Raw genomic sequence first — 5293 nt, forward strand, 5'->3', positions numbered from 1 at the left:
TTTGTTTACACAATAATTTCCATTAGAATCATTAACATATTGCACTTTAAATGAGGTAGTCTTCATTATAAAAAATAAACCTATCCATTATTATTGATAGAATGAAATACCTGAACTGAAAGGATTGTATTTTTAGAGCTAACAAGTTTTATTTTTTAGAACTGTCATGTAATGTAGCCTTTCATAATAAGCTACAATGAGTTGCTAGTAGAACAAAGAGCTCCTACATCATTTCAAAGCAAAAAGAATGTGCTTCTTTGTAAGATACAGAGTAAGAACAAGGGTTTTACTATTATCAAAGGCACGAGAACGTCATGGCAGAATAGAAACTGAGGCTGGGATGGAGGAAGGCAGGAAAGATAAAATATGAACCCATGAAAAGTAGAGTAGGTATATTATGGTTTGTTATATTAGTGCAGTTACCAGCTCCTCTCTGGCTTTCCTTCCCACAGTTTATCATAAGCAATTTTTACTAAGATAAAGGATGTTATGAGAAATTAGAGTCTTGTGTGAATTCCATATAATCGAATCAGCCTATCGACAGATCTTCAACAAATCAATCAATAAATTGACAAATCAACAATTCAATAATTTGATCACCTACTGTGTGTAAGGAATTTGTTGACTGTGATAACAAGGCCAGTAAACTGACATCAACATGCAAAGAGGGATTCTCAATAGTAGTAGTATAATCCTAGCCTCCCAGAGTGATCATGTTGAAAGAGAAGACACATTTGATTTTTCTTTTAATTGTGTTAAGAACTTAAACACCAGATCTACATTAGATCTAACATTAGATCTACAGTCTTAAGTTTTTAAGTGTGTCATACACACAATATTGCTGCCTATAGGCACAATATTGTACAACACATGTCTAGATATTATTTATTTTGCATAATTGAAACTTTATACTCATTAAACAACAAAGGAGGATGTTGTTTTTAAGGTCAGTCTTAAAGACAATTGTAAAAGTCATGTGCATTTGAAAATAATCACACAAGGTCTAAAACCCCTAGAATAATCTTCACATCCTCTCTTTCTCTCACACCACTATCTAAAGCCTATTCAGTTTTATTTCTTTAATTTGTCTTAAAACTATTACCGCTTGTTGATTTTTAGCACAACTTTTCTGGTTCAGGCGTTTGTCATTATTTAGTAATCTAGGACAAAATGTCTCTACCCTGATTTCTCTCCTTATAAATTACTCATGTCAAAGCCATACTTTTCACTGCTGACGGAGAGTTCTTTTTAGAATTAAATAACTTGATTCCTTAAAATCCCATTGGCTCTAGAAGAAAAGTTCTTCAAATTGTGCTACATTCACCTTTTCAGTACCTTCCCCTATTCTTGATCTCATTATAGCTGGAAAGGATTAATCTTCTTCAGAGATGTGAAGGAGATTAAAAATTGTGATTTGTGGCCTCCCTTTTGATGTCTAGGTTTTGATGTCTGGATCTGTAAAGCCCTAATTCAATGTCTGGCTAATCATAGCCTCACACTATAGTTGATCAAAGTGACAGGACAAACAGCTATCAATATAAAAAAAATCCAAGATGGCAGTAAACAACAAAATTCAGATTCCAAAAATCATTTTGTAATTTCATTAAAGATACCTAAATTCACATTTGGCTCAGAAATATTTCCTAATACAAAAATATAGTTTTTTAAACCCTGGATTTAAAAACCTGTGAGATGCAAATACATTGTCTTTTGTACAAATTAAAAACGTAAAGTTTCATGAAATAAACCAGAATGGATAAAGCATGTTAATAAAATGAGACCAATCAAAAGACCAGTTAAGTCTCTTAGAAGTACGGCATCTTTTCTGAAAGTATTTCATGTAGTTTGAAGAGTTATTTTCCAAGGGCAGGAGAGTTGGGTCAAAGAAAAAGCACTTTTATGAACAGGAGCAAAATCTTAATCTCTCCAAGAACATAAGCCTGAATTTTTAGCATAATTCTGAAATACTTTCCAACTTCAAAATTTCCTGCGGAAATATTTCTAAAAGATATACAAGAATAAGATGTGATCATAAAGTTATATATTAACTTTTTTTGTGAAGCATAAAATGGCATTTGCCATTTGCTACGTCTTTACTCAACTGTTTTAAATAAAGATTATAATTTAGAAATAAGTGAACTTCTTCACAAAATGACGTTTGGAAGACCACTCATTTGAAAGTTAGCGGCAGTCATTTACATAAGAAAATGTGATGGATAATTCAATGGTACCTACTAGCAGCTGCTGCCTTACTCTTATCCCTCAGTCTCCAATGGAAGGTCTAGAAGATGCTTTAGTCTAAGGATATTCAAGCTTCATCTCTTTCTTTTCCTTCCACAGCCCCTTCTACCCAGAGAGCCTTAGTTGCCCAAGACTTCTCATGACACTTCTTCCTCACCTGAGCCTTTGTTTAATCTGTAGCTATCCAAATAGCAGTTACGCAAGGTGGTCCTGCTTCTCATCCATACATCACTGCTGAAACACCTACTCGCTGAACTGTGCCTTTGCTCTGCCTTCTGCTTCCAGAACAGGGCCTCCCCCTTCTCCGCATGTGACTTCCCACCTTTGTTCACAACCTAAAGACTGTCCACAACCATGCATACATCCAAATCTATTCTCATCCCATTCACAGCAAGAATACTTATGGCAAACTTCACTGAAACAGAAAGAAGGTAGGCTTGGGGAGTCAGGGCCTTCTGACGAGTCTCCACAGTTTTCTTGGAAGTAAGTTTGGTGACAGAAGGGATAGTGTCCTTTTCATAATTAATTAATTAATTTTTAATTGATATAGAATTGTTTACATGTTTTGGGGTCACATGTAATATTTAGATTCCTGTATACAATGTTTAATGATCAAACAAGGGCAGTTGGGATATTCATCACCTCAAACATTTATCTTTTCTTTGTGTTGGAAATATTACAAATCTTTTCTTCTAGCTATCTGAAATATGCAATCAATCATTGTTAACTACAATTTCCCTACTTTACCATCAAATACTAGAACTTATTCCATCTGCCTCCCTAATGATTAATTAGAATATAAGAAAATCATATTTGTACCTATAAATTATATTTTCTAGAGTTTTTCTACATTGTGGAATATTTTGTTCATACTTTTTGTAAAATGCCTAAATTTCTTCTTAAGTATAAATCATTTCTCTCAGACACATTCTTTTTGGGTGATTCTTCTGTCTTTCTCTTTTTTACTGGCATATAAATATATATTTTATACTCAATCAAATGGAACTATTTAAGGTTTTAAGTCTTAATATGTGACTGTTATTCTGAAAAAGAAAAAGGCAGGACTTTTCCCCAGAGAAAGCATGGATTGTTAGAGATCTTATATGTGCTTTATAACTTGTTTAAATATGTTTATAGAGTGTCTGGAATGATAATTATTCTCCAAACTACAGCATTTGTTGTTGTTGTTTTTTTTCCTATGGAGAAAAACTTACTGCATTTTTTAAACATTAAGCTACAAGAAGAATCAAAATGTCAGTTAAGACTCCCACGAGTCAGATATTTTATCTAGTATTAAACATTACTGATAAATTTAAAGGCACAGGCACCAAGGAGGCTTATTTCAAGCAAGAAGGGATACGTAATAACAGGAGTGGCTACCCAGGTCCTTTCCTTCATCACTTAACAGAATAATAGATATCACCAAAGAGGTTATGTGGGTTTATCTAAAACAATGGAGGAATCTTTCATTTATAGGCCATCTCCATTAGTTTAATTGTATGAGTTTCGTCAATTTCAGGAAGTCATTTTAATTGCATTCACAAAGTCCTCAGCAACAGGACCCTTCTTACATTGTTTAAAAAGTTATCTGGATATGATTATGACAAAGGAACATGAAGCCAAACTGTAAGAGCACCCAATGGCCAAAAGTGTAATAATTTGAGAAGAATGAAAAATGAAGTATTGAATTAAGTAATTTGAGTATTAAGTATCATTAAGTAATCAATGCAGTATTAGTGAGAATAAAATAAACATCCAGTATTTATACTAATATACATCAGTAATTAAATGAATAAATAAATGAGGTAGAATAGACAAATCCCTTGTACAGAAATATTCCAAATTATTTATGAAGACATAAAGATATTCCCCTTTAAAGAGGAGGTGGAGCTTAACTGGCACTCTTTTGAGAGTTGTGTTTAAGGACTTCTTCCAAGGAGTACAGTGTGGAAATGGAGGAAGGATTGTTGAGCAGAAAAAAATGGCAGGCACTACCTCAGCTAGGTGGTCAAGGTCAACATGATTAGTGATGTTTCATTTCATATTGGTGGCGTGTATCCTTGATATGACATGTTAAGAGTGGCAGTTTAACTGTGTTTTCTCCTCAAAACCTATAACTCCAGTCTAAACATGAGACAAACACTATATAAATACATCTTGGGGAATTTTCTACAAAACATCTGACCAATATTTCTCAAAGCTATCAAAGCCTAGAAAAAGGAAGGTCTGAGGAACTTTAAAAACCAGAGGTGGTTAAAGACACACCAAATTAAATTAAATATTGTATCTGGGATGAAATTCCAGAACAGAAAAAGTAAAGTAGAGAAAACACTAGTGAAATGCAGATAAACAATGGAATTTAGTTAATGGTAATGTAACAACATTGGTTGGTGGCGTATTATTGCAATAGCACTGTTGAATATAACATTTGTTATACCAGGAGAAACTGAGTGTAAGATATAAAGAAACATTCTACACAAACTGCAACCTTTCTAAAAGCCTAAAACTACTCTAAATTAAAACTTTAAAAAATTATTAACATAGGCACATGTTCACGTGTGCATGCGCGCACACACACACACACACACACACACACGAGGTACCTGGAAGACACCTAAAGGACAATTACAGTTAAGACATTCATGCTTTAAATTATTCATGCTTTACAGTTAAGATATTTATGAGAAACAACCCTAAGTAACCTTATTGCCAAATCTAAACTTCGCTGTGTATACTCTTATTGCACTGATGTATCATTAAGTTCTATTAATTATCTACTTCCACTTTCAAAATAAAAGCAATCTGTTAGTATGTTGACTCCTAGGTGTGACACAAAAGAAACAACATGAAAAGGAATTGGATAAACATGCCCAGAGGAAGTGATCTCTAATACTTCCAATTGTCATTGCTAACCTCTACGCAGCTAGTTAAATTCCATCAGCTAATGGAATTCAATCTTGATATTGGGTTGATCTTGAAAAGTCCATCTCAAAACCCGAATGCTCAAGTTTATGCTCAAATTTATGAACATAGGATTCTTTCAATAGGTCCT

The sequence above is a fragment of the Cebus imitator genome, unplaced genomic scaffold (assembly GCF_001604975.1).
Source record: "Cebus imitator isolate Cc_AM_T3 unplaced genomic scaffold, Cebus_imitator-1.0 Scaffold40, whole genome shotgun sequence".
In the NCBI taxonomy this organism is placed as follows: Eukaryota; Metazoa; Chordata; class Mammalia; order Primates; family Cebidae; genus Cebus; species Cebus imitator.